Raw genomic sequence first — 12227 nt, forward strand, 5'->3', positions numbered from 1 at the left:
CAATCAGTTAAGTCTGATACTACATTTAACCAGGTTTATCTTAAACCAGTCTCAGCCATTTTGAAACTGGTTTATATGCAGTGAACTCTTGTTCTGTTACAGGTTTAAACCAGTTTCTGATCACTTAAACCTGTTTATGTGTAACTTCTGTCCCTAGCTGTTCAGTGCACATCCATTGCTTTCAAAATGGCTGAAACTGGGTAAAGATAAACCTGGATAGATGTAGTATCAGACTTAACTAATTTTGGTAAAATTGGTTTATTGAACTTCTGTCCCAGATCCCCTCCAGATTCCCATGAACTCACAGTCCACCAGCATCCCAGGATGCTTTGCACCCCACTCCCCCAGCAGGGTGGGTGGGTTAGCTTTGGCCCAAGCTGTCTGCTCCAGCTGAGCCAGAAGGCATGCTTGAGCACTCCCTGGCTTCTGGCTTGGGCCATGCAGGCACACAGCTGCATTTCTGGAATCAAAAATGAATGTCTGTTCACTGGCATACTGGTTCAATCTACTCAGTTTAGACCAACCTGCGAAGATGGAATCGATTCAGCCTCGGGCTTTTTGACTGTCTGTACTTAGCCAAGAAGTCTGGATCCTGTTTACATTTCTGTCACAGATGCCTTGTGTGACTTCGGCAAATCGTGTGGCCTCTTTTATCTGGAGCTAATAATATTGACCTACCCCACAGTGTTAATACATTAATACTGTTAATGTGAGCAGGTTAATTGCATTAATACTCATTAAGCAGGAGCTATAATTGTGTAGAGCATAGTCCTATTTTGAAAAGTCTCATGAAAGATGTGTTCAGTCACCAGTATAACCTTCCCAGATCAATAACTGTACACTTTACTTTGGGGTATGCAAAGGTGGTAGTTTACATTGTTATCTATTTGCTTGTAAAATTACATAGACTTGGCTGCAACTACTGGGATTTCTTTTCCCTTTTGAAACCAGGGAAACAATCATGCTAAATAAATAAATGTGCTTGATACTTATGTGTCCATTGCTGTAAATGACCCCAGGTACAAAATAATGAAAAATTACAGCAACCTTTTTATATATCAGCAATTAACAACAGTTAAAAAACTCCACCTGCAAAGCATGCCAGACTCTCTAAAAGGCGATGTCAGAATGAAGGTCTGGATTTTCGCATGGATGTGTTTATGTACGTTCCCAGGTGAACTGCCGCTAGCAAGCTGCAAACTGAGCTGCAGCATCAAGATGCATGCCTGGCGAACAAAAAGCAAACAAGGAGCTTTGTACAAGGCTGGACTACACACTCTCACTCCTTAAGCTTTTAAAAATAATAATGGCACTGTTTGTGGTGAATGGAAAGACCAAATTTACTCCTTAACAGTGACTTTTGGAGATGCTTCCTTACTATTTAAACATTAATGGAAGTAGATACCAGTCCATGAAATATTCATGAATTTCTCATTTTTCTGATGACGGTATTTTTGATTCTGCAACCTGTGGTCTGCTGTTTACTTGCCAGTTAAATCACAGCACATTTAATGACTTTCTAGATCTCTGTCTGTGGACTTTTTGCCAAAGAATAGCATCTTGGGGATTTTGGTATTAGTGAAAAGTTACTCAAGTCTAGACATAGATCCAGCTATCTCTAGCATGTTTTCTTTTCATGGCTTTCAGACAGACTCCTCTTTAGCTGCTATCAGGCATTGCCTATAAGTCTTAAATTAATTTGACATATTACATCTGTATCTCCTAAGTTTTCATGTGATTTATATTAAATCACACACAAAAAATATTATAGTTCTATATATGTCTACCTTCATTTGTTTATATATTTGAAGACAGGACAAATGTTAGGATTGATACACATTTTAAAGTGCAGTACTGAACTTTAACTGAACAAGTGTGCTAGATTTTGCACTATAGCACTCTTTGTTTTTCTTGGCTTTGACCCAGGAACCTAAGCACATGCTTAGGTCCATCTTTATTCTGGAAAAAAATTAAGTTGGCCTTCAACGGGTGCATCTACATGAGGCGCTTTACTGCCCATTAGAATAATGTGATGCACAGTAAGTTATCAGCATCTATATGTGTGCAGCAATTCCTGTGCAGTAGATTAGCCTAATGTGTCATTTTTTAGCACCAGTAGATACAGGTACTAGAAAATGGTATATTAAACTACTGTGCCAAAGTGCACGTGTAGACTCTGACTGGGACCAAATTGCTCCTGGTCAGCTCAGGCAGCAGGGGCTACAGCTTAACTCTCTTGAAAGCAATTTGTTCATGATGGGTGCACGTTTAGATGCATTCCAGGGAAGGCTTTAAAGAGCCTGAATTTTTTGCACAGAAAATTCAGGTGCATTCATTGCACCTGTACAGCTAGTAGGATTTATGTATGTGCTTAATATTAAGCCCCTTCTTAACTTTGAATTAACCACATTCCTGAATTGGACCCCTAGAAAATTTCTCTATGCCTTCTTTATTCATCTGTGCCCAATACAGTGGGGTCTTAACAACAACAACAACAACAATATTATTATTATTATTATTATTATTCTTCCCCAGGTTTACAGGATGTGTTGGTCCATGAATGGTCCAGAGGAATGGCCAAGCCATGCCTGAATGCTCAGAGAGATAACCCTTTAGGTAATCCCTGATGTCCATGAGAACCCAAGTTTTTAAATAAGTGGAATGCTTTGCCATTATTATTATTATTATTATTATCACAGTTCCAGTTCCTACTAAAATTACCTAAGTGCCTTCTTATCCATTTGGAACTCACCTACGTTCCCTGCCGACTCCTATGTATTAATTGTATGGCTGTCCACAATGGCATATGAGCAGAAGAGAAGTATATTCACATTGTGTAACAGGGATTACATTTCAGTGGGGAGGCTGTGAGACAGGCCTTACTTTCTGCATGTTCCAGCAGTGCGTGCAGGGCTTCATTCAAATGAATACTAATCATTGATGTGGTCTCACTGGAGCTAATACTTTTTTCAAAGCAGAGATAGTTTAAAGTGGAAGGAACATGCTTCTCCTGGGAGCTGGTAGTGTCTGTTCATCTGAATGTCACCCTAGGACACAGTAGGCTGGATCTTATTCATGTCACTCCAGCCACAAACTTCTCTCTTGGGGAATCTGGCAGTGGAATCCCTTGCCTGGCCTGTCCATCCCTTCCACCGCCCGCCACAGAGCCATACAGACTGGCATTTGCCTCCTTACCCCGTTCAACATGCCTGCATTGGCCCTTGCTACTGCGAGAGTTTGGGACCATGCAGCCCGGTACTCAGGTTATAGCACAGCCCATACCTTATGTTTCATGTGATGTGGCATTTCCCCAGGAATTTGCACTTTCCAGGCGCTCTTGGTTACACAGGAGGATGCAACAAGCTCCACACTGATTCCTCAAAGCGCATCTCATTACTCATGAATGCCTTGTGCAAATAAATATTTAGATGGCCTCCTCGTTTGCCAAGCCTATGCCTTTGGTCGGTTGACTTCAGTAGGGGATAACGCTTCTAGCAGAAAACTAAGAAAGGTCAGAGGTGCTGAATAGGGAAACACAATTTGTTACTGAAAGAAGAGGAACTTTGACTTAAAACCAGGCATTGTTTTGAAGCTACTGAAGGTGGATATGGTGTTCATAAAAGGAGGGGATTGCCAGCTCCAGGTACATCCGGGACTGTGCAGGATTCCTCAAAGAGCTCTCTCAGTACCTTTCAATCCTGGCTTGCAATATTCAGCTATTCCAGTCCGGAGTCCGTCATGTGCCAAATGGTGTGAGGCAGTAGAAATACACTTTCAGACCACCACAGTGCTTTTTGCTTGTGACCTAGTTATATTTTGAACCTCTGTTTCAAAGCTGAAAGACCAGCATACTAACCTACACAAAAGGCTCACATTTGTGAGAGCCCGGCAGGACAAATTATGCTGAGGGGAAATCAGCACGGGTTCGTGGCAGGCAGATCGTGCCTGACCAATCTAGTCTCTTTTTATGACCAGGTTACGAAATGCCTGGACACAGGAGGAGGGGTGGATGTCGTATACTTAGACTTCAGGAAGGCCTTCGATACGGTATCCCACCCCATACTGGTGAACAAGTTCAGAGGCTGTGACTTGGATGACTACACAGTCCGGTGGGTGGTGAATTGGCTGGAGGGTCGCACCCAGAGAGTCGTGGTGGATGGATCGGTTTCGACCTGGAAGGGTGTGGGCAGTGGGGTCCCGCAGGGCTCAGTCCTGGGACCGATACTCTTTAATGTCTTCATCAGTGACTTGGACGAGGGAGTGAAATGTACTCTGTCCAAGTTTGCAGATGACACAAAGCTATGGGGAGATGTGGACACGCCGGAGGGCAGGGAACAGCTACAAGCAGATCTGGACAGGTTGGACAAGTGGGCAGAAAACAACAGGATGCAGTTCAACAAGGAGAAATGCAAAGTGCTGCACCTAGGGAGGAAAAATGTCCAGCACACCTACAGCCTAGGGAATGACCTGCTGGGTGGCACGGAAGTGGAAAGGGAACTTGGAGTCCTAGTGGACTCCAAGATGAACATGAGTCGGCAGTGTGACGAAGACATCAAAAAAGCCAATGACACTTTATTGTGCATCAGCAGATGCATGACGAATAGGTCCAAGGAGGTGATACTTCCCCTCTATCGGGCGCTGGTCAGATCGCAGTTGGAGTACTGAGTGCAATTCTGGGTGCCGCAATTCAAGAAGGATGCGGATAACCTGGAGAGGGTCCGGAGAAGGGCCACTCGTATGGTCAAGGGCCTGCAGACCAAGCCCTATGAGGAGAGACTAGAGAAACTGGACCTTTTCAGCCTCCGCAAGAGAAGGTTGAGAGGCGACCTTGTGGCTGCCTATAAGTTCATCACGGGGGCACAGAAGGGAATTGGTGAGGATTTACTCACCAAGGCGCCCCCGGGGGTTACAAGAAATAATGGCCACAAGCTAGCAGAGAGCAGATTTAGACTGGACATTAGGAAGAACTTCTTCACAGTTCGAGTGGCCAAGGTCTGGAACGGGCTCCCAAGGGAGGTGGTGCTCTCCCCTACCCTGGGGGTCTTCAAGAGGAGGTTAGATGAGCATCTAGCTGGGGTCATCTAGACCCAGCACTCTTTCCTGCCTATGCAGGGGGTCGGACTCGATGATCTATTGAGATCCCTTCCGACCCTAACATCTATGAATCTATGAATCTACTATGTATGGTTTAGGACCTTGAACATTATTTCTATACCCAAACCCCAGAAGCCCATGAATGGACTGGTTTGCTATATGATGCTGATAGAGATTTGAAAGGTGATTTCAGGGTGAACAGAGGCTGATTTCTTGCATCTTCATCACATTACCCTTTTTTGATTTCTCCAGTTTCCATCCACCATCAAAATCCAAAGCTCAGGAAGGCAGCACTTCATGGGATAGAAAAACAAAACTGCAGAATAAGGGTTTTACTTATTTTCCCCCCTTTAATTGGCAGTTTGCATTTTTAAAGGCAAGTTGCATTATTTCAGTTCTCATTAACTATGTTCCAGCAATAAGGTGTTTAATGTTCACCCGTGTTCACTCCTTTACCTCCAAGAGTGCCACTAAAGTCCCAGATTTGGAAACCAAAAGCAAAACAAATGCAGATAACCCTTTGCCTCGACGTCACTGCCAAGAAACGAGAAAACAATCTTGCAACCACTTCAGTAGCATAGCTACCACAAGGAAGAACCCATCAAAGGCAGGTAGACAGACATGGTTTCTATTTCATTTCAGATCTTTGAATTTTTGTTTGTGAATCTGTATTGGCTGCTGCTTTTCTTTGTATTATTTTTTCCAGAGGAATTTTAATTTGCAGTGCTTTAATAATGGTGCTTTAGCCACACATTGATATGATCTGTAATTTCCCCATGCTTCTGTAACCTTCCCTGGAGAAGCTGTGGATCAGTGGTGTAGGCATGAAAGGCACAATCCAAATGCTAATCAGATTACAATGTGCCCCGCTCTTCCCCGGGGAATGCATTTAAGTCATCAGCTCATTTCAGCCAAAGAAAAGTCTTACGGTAACAATTTATGGTCCATATTACAACCTGCTGTGACTCCATATCGGTACAAAAGACTTTATATTCTTTCCCAAAGTTATTCAGTTCCGACTTCCTTTGGAACTGGATTTAAATAAATATCCCTCACTGAGAGTGCCGTGTTTTTTAAAATCTTTTCCATCACATCTTGAGTTACCTTCCCAATAAAACAGTCAAGTCTAACTGGAATTCATGGGCATTGATTGTGTCTGTAAATGCCTTAGGGCCTGCGCCATCTTTTATACTCTGCTTGTATGTCCAGCAAGATGGGGCCCCAATGTGGAGTAGGCACTTCTGCAGTACAAATAATAAATAGGCACACTGTTAGCTGATGGAGGGTATTTCTGGCTGCTGAAATATGGAACATTAGTCAATAAGTAACCTGTGTCAAAATATAAGAGTACATGGTTCTCTCTAACTGGACCTTCATATTAATAAAAGAAAAAAAAAGAGATTGATATTGGATGTGAATATTTGCTCATTAGTAATAAAACATGCCTTGTCTTGTGCCTGTAACACCCTTAGTGCATTTTACCAGCTAGCTGTAATGTCTACAGAAAAAAAAGATTAACTTTCTTAAGACCCAGAGCTGAAATAAGTGGTCATCCCAATGATTAGCCAGATCACTCACAAAGACTGTGATTTTGGTGGGACTGCACTCTTGCTGAAAGTTAAGCATGGTATATTATCACTATTTGCAGGACTGAAGTTTTAATTTGCCTGTGTACAAATTAGGGCTATAGATACTCAGCGATTTTGTGAAATAGCGTGAGATCTGTGGACGGAAAGCGCTGAGAGCTAAGAAGTGTGATCATTATTTATTATATATTAATATTTGTTATTCAACAGGATTTAGGTGTGGGGAAAACCTGGAGGATCTGTTCTGGTCTTATGTATGTTAAGAATCCCAAGGGTTTTTTTTTAGTGTCTGCCACAATTATGGGTGAGGACTGAATGAAAACTTGTGGTTTTACTCTACAAAATATTAAATTCAGCAACTGCCCATATTTTCAGGGGAAAAAATGAAAAAAAAATCTCTCACAACACTTCTAAACAGTATCTCAACTGTGTGCTGGGAATTCAGTCCCCTTTCAAAAGGAATACACACACGCACATGACTGAATATTATAGGCTAAATATCTGCATATATAATCTCGTCCTGTGAAAGGAGGTGCGAGGTATATTCATTTTACTCTACCTTCCAGCTGAATTCACTGAGTTGTAGAAGATTTCTCTGAGTATTGTATCAATGAAGATTTTGTCTCTTCCGTATTCGGGGGAGTGTGTGATGTTTCCTGAAGATGTTCACATGGTGGGGGATTTCCTTCTTCCTTCATTTTTTGGCAGCACCTAGGTGAAGTTTGATTTTAGCCGTTTGAACGAAAACACTCATTTCTAGGGAAGAGCTGAAATTGCCAAAAATCTTCAAGGTGTGTTGGTATAATTACATACTGTATGTCTCAGGATTAATGAGTGCATTTCAATGTTTGCTTTCAAGGACTTGAGTTTACTCGGTTTCACGTTTAAGTAAACACTGGAACATGGGATGCTTCATACCGGATAAGACCGTTGGTCCATCAAGTCTGGTATCCTGCCTCTAGCAATGACTCATGTCTGATGCTTCACTAGAAGGGAACCTTCCCATCTTACAATGCATCAGGTCAGTTGTACAGTATGGCACATGGTGTGTGCATATCTCTGTACCCTTCCTTCTGGACGTATGCCTTCAGAATACTGCCCCATTGCAGCACAGGACCTCTCACACACAATGCTGGGCATGGGACTTTCCCTATAATCTTCAGCTTGCAAAATGCTGAGTGGTTCCCATGTGAGAGGAGAGCTTTCAGCTCCCATTGGAAATGAGGGCTCTCAGAGCCTTTCATGCAGGTCCAGCATCAGATTGGGCCAGGCCCACCTGTTAAGCTTTGGATCTGTGATGGCCAAGTGAGTTTGAAATGAAGCAGAACACGTCCACCTAACATAGGTGATTGCCTAAGGATCCTTCTAACAACTTCATTAGTTGCATAAGTGCTAGGGGTAAGACTTTTAAAGCATTAGGTAGCCAAAGATACAGAGGGAAACCTAGCAGAGTTTCCAGAAGTGCCTAGAGGCAAGGATTTCTTAGGGTGATATCTTTCATTGGATCAACCGCATAAATGGGAAAGAGTTAGACAAGCTTTTGAATTCAAGTCTTTCTGATATCTTCCATTCAAAAAATTGTCTTAAGTCTTTCTCAATGATGCCATTGGTCCAATACAAGGTCTCACCCTAAGAAATCCTTGCCTGTGGCGTAATTCCTGGACCATCATGGCTACAACATTACTCTAAAATGCCTAGGCACCTAACTCCCTTGATTTGAAGAATTAAGTGCCGGAACAGTTTTAAAAATCCATTAGGTGTCTAAAGGCTCATAAATACCTTTAAAATTCAGCCCTCTGCCACCGAGTGTACTAAATTAGACTTTGCTGAATGTCCCCTATTTTTCCATTGCTCCAAAACTCACCCATAGCTTTTTCAGGGCACCGCATTGTACTTCGTTACAGTGTCTGAATCTCAAGTGACAACATGTCACTTGAGCTGCGGTCTGTGTTTTTAAATGTAAAGCCTTGTGTGATATAGGGCAAATAGACTGGATTATAAGGCAAGATTGCAAGATCTAACATTAGGTGAAACGGTATTTGAGAAATAAGGATGTATGAAAGATTACGTACAAAGGAAGTAGCCGACTAAACAAACTGGGTGTTTGCTCATGATCATATGCCTCATGGTCATATCCAAGACCAGTTTAAGTTTGCTCTTCCAGCAACTTGATAGTCTCATGTCTCAACTTTTCTCCCTTTTTAATAACATTCATCCTATGATACAGGGCCTGATTCATGAAATCACTGCATTTTATTTGCACGGAGGTGGGAAACTGCGTTTTAATGGAGCACTCCTTCACAGTTCGTTACTGGTTGTTGCCAGTATAGACAGGACAACCCCTCTGATTCTTACACGGAGACATTAATCAGAAAGGAAGTACATCAGTCTCAGACATAGAAAAGATCTATTAGTGAACAAGATGTAACCCATCAAATCTTAGGGCTGCTTTGTTCCAGCTGAGGATACGGAGCTGGGATTTAAGGACTAGCAAACACAGGACATTCGAATGCAGTGCAGTCATTTATGAATAACCCCCAAATCCTGGCATCTTGGCTTCTTCTTTATGTATTTTGAAGGTGGCAGGGAACTTCTGCATGGAGGAGGCTGCATCCTCCCAACACCCACTGGGTTGGCCTCCTTTATATCCTCTCAGCTAAGGGCACCTGTTTCATGAGCTGTATAACCACTGTCGGAGACAGTTTTATTTAGCAGAACATCTAATAACATTTCCCTTTGTTCTGTTGCGAAGTTTCTTGATTGTTTTGGCTCAGAAGTGAATCTAGTTACAGAGAAACCGGTGTGTTTAGTTTACAGGAGCCATTCTTAGGTTGGTTGCAAGCAAACTTTTTTTTTAATCTTAGTTTCTAACTTTCTTATTGCAAACTAAAATCATCATCATCAAAAACCCAACCCGTCCTAATCTGTGCTGTGTTCCAGCGCTGAACACTGCTTCCTTCAACATGTGAACAGCTGGAGATTTGCAGGAATGTTTTCCAAAGCACCTGAGTCCCAGTGAGATTCAAGCAGACTTTGACTTTTGAAAACTGTATTCTTGATCTATGGTGAATCGTTTTTTCAAAAAAATCATAAATAGAAATTTGCAAAGACCAGCGTGACAAAAACAAAGCCGTCTAAAAAGGGTTAAATATCAGTAATTATATTTTTTTCTCTTTCCTCGCAATCTCTTGGCTAAACTTAATCCCAAGGGTTGCCTCCTTCCTAGACTGAAGTTTCTTCTTGTCTAATGCAAACCTGCCGTTATCTCAGTTTACTGCACAGAATGATAGACCCATATCACACGGGAAGTTGTATATGTATTGCACTCAGCAAATCAAGTCCATGATTTAATTTTCCCCCCCCATCTTACCCCTGCTACCCGCCTGCCTCCCCTCTGCGTTTGTCATTTTGGTTCACTGTCACTTGCTGACAGCTGCGTGTCATATTTTTTGTATCAGACACAAACCACAAACTTCTGCACGCCTCATGCTTTCAATAATAATTATGAATAATTATGAAAGGCGCTACTGCTTAATGCTGCCACTGTGAATTTTCCATCCTCTAATTAGAAACATAATATAATGACTTGCGTCTCAGTTGAGGGAGCTTCCTAGAGTCTTCCCTCTTTCTGAGATGATCATGATTCTTCTTCCAAGTCAGCCTGGCATGGACTGTGGGTTTCCTCTGTAGCAGGGGTCTTGTCAGTGCTGTAGCAATGAAGTTTGGTGCTCGGGGCAAAGCTTGCAGCGGCATCCCACCCTCGCCCCGTGCACAGATCCGGGGGGCAAATGCCCCCCCATGCTTGTCCGGGAGTGCACGCAGTGGCAGGAGCCACCCTCTCCCTGTCCTCGTGCCCTCCCAAACGAGCTGCTCGTGGCTCCATCCCACATCCTGCCCCAGCTGGGCAGTGCCTGTTGGTGCCCCTTCACTTCAGCACTCACGGCGGTCACCCTGCTCAGTGCCCCCCTTACTATGGCACTGGGTCTTGTTCCTCTTTCCTGGACCTCCTGATTGGATTTTAACAGACTACTTGCCATCCTTGCAGTGGCAGGACATTGGCAGTGACCTCATCCCCCTGTTTTGCCTGTGACAAGTTAGGTGTCCTTGATGTTTTCAAGGATTTTGCCTGGTATTTGTGCATAGGGGGCTGATCATTGTGTTTTAAGACTAGTTTAGATGAACACTTGTACAGGATGGCTTAGATAGGGATAATTCTACCTTGAGCAGGGGCTTGAACTAGCTGAAATCCTGAGGTCCTTAATTTCCAGCCCTGCTTTTTCATGATTCTATAAAGTCTGTGAGAAACCCTGTCGAAGAGGACTGGAAAAACAGCATACATTCAAGTTCTCTGTTCATTCATGTTATCTTGCGTAGCTAGTGATGGAGAAGTTTCCATAAATGTGGGTCAGGTAACATTTTGAGGTTTAGCTGAAGTTGATCTAAATGTACTTCGACTCTGTTAGTTAAAGTGAGGTTGAAGCGCTCATCAGAACAGGCTCTCCCATGTCCTTTCTGATTTCCGGTCTATTAGACACACCACAAGAACAAGACTTCTTGTTGGGCATTTCAAGGAGAGGTGAATGCAAACTCTGATTCAAAACACCCCAGGAGTTTGGATACAGATAAAGGGCTTGCTATAGGACTGGACCGTGCTTCTAATTACCCAGTTTCCCCCTCCCCCCTGCCGATTGGTGAGTGTTTGGATGTGAGGTTTGGGCCCATTTCGGTCATATTTCTCTGGTTGACACTATCTGCCTGCAAATGAAGATTCAGGGAGATTTATTCAGCTCGTTTCTTTTTGAGGTTCAGGTTGGATTTAGCTTGGGTGATGTGTGGGAGCAGCGCCTGTGCTTGATGAATGAAATCAACTGCAGGATTCTTTGCCACGGGCCGTGGAAGCATCATGTTTAGTAGCGTATACAGTACTTGATCTAGTAGGATCTTCCTCCCTTCCCAGCACTCGCGAGGGCGCTGCCCACGGGGATTGGGAAGAAGTAATCGGAGAGACTGGCGATGGAAATGACATTCCCCGTTGTTCTCACTGTACAGATCCCGCTGTTTAGTCAAGTCTATTTCTAACTGTCCCAATTGATGTGGTTCCCAACATTCCCCACGGAGGATTATTCCTTAGCTTAACACGTTTCACTGTTGGGAAATCTTTCCTGATCCCCGGGCTGAAGTTTTTCCTTCTTAATCTCAACCCATTACTCTGAGTTATGCCCCCCATGTACCACTGTAAATAACTCCTCTCCCTCCTTGATGTTTACAACCTTCAAATATTTGCAGGCTGTTATCGTGTCCCCTTAGTCATCTCTGAGCTAAGCTATATGTATGGAGGGCTTTTAATCTTTCCTCAGAAGTCAACCCCCTTCCCGGGCTCTCTTATCACAGTGTTCTGCTTTTCTCTGAACTCCTTCCAATGGACCGGTATTTTTCTGGTTATGGCGTGACGTGACCTGAATGCAACGTTCCCAGTGGAGCCCCACCAGACCCAGGAGGTAAGGACTGTTATCTTCCTTCCCTGTCCCATAATTCCTCTTTATATGA

This window comes from Alligator mississippiensis, chromosome 9 (assembly GCF_030867095.1).
Source record: "Alligator mississippiensis isolate rAllMis1 chromosome 9, rAllMis1, whole genome shotgun sequence".
Lineage (NCBI taxonomy): Eukaryota > Metazoa > Chordata > Crocodylia > Alligatoridae > Alligator > Alligator mississippiensis.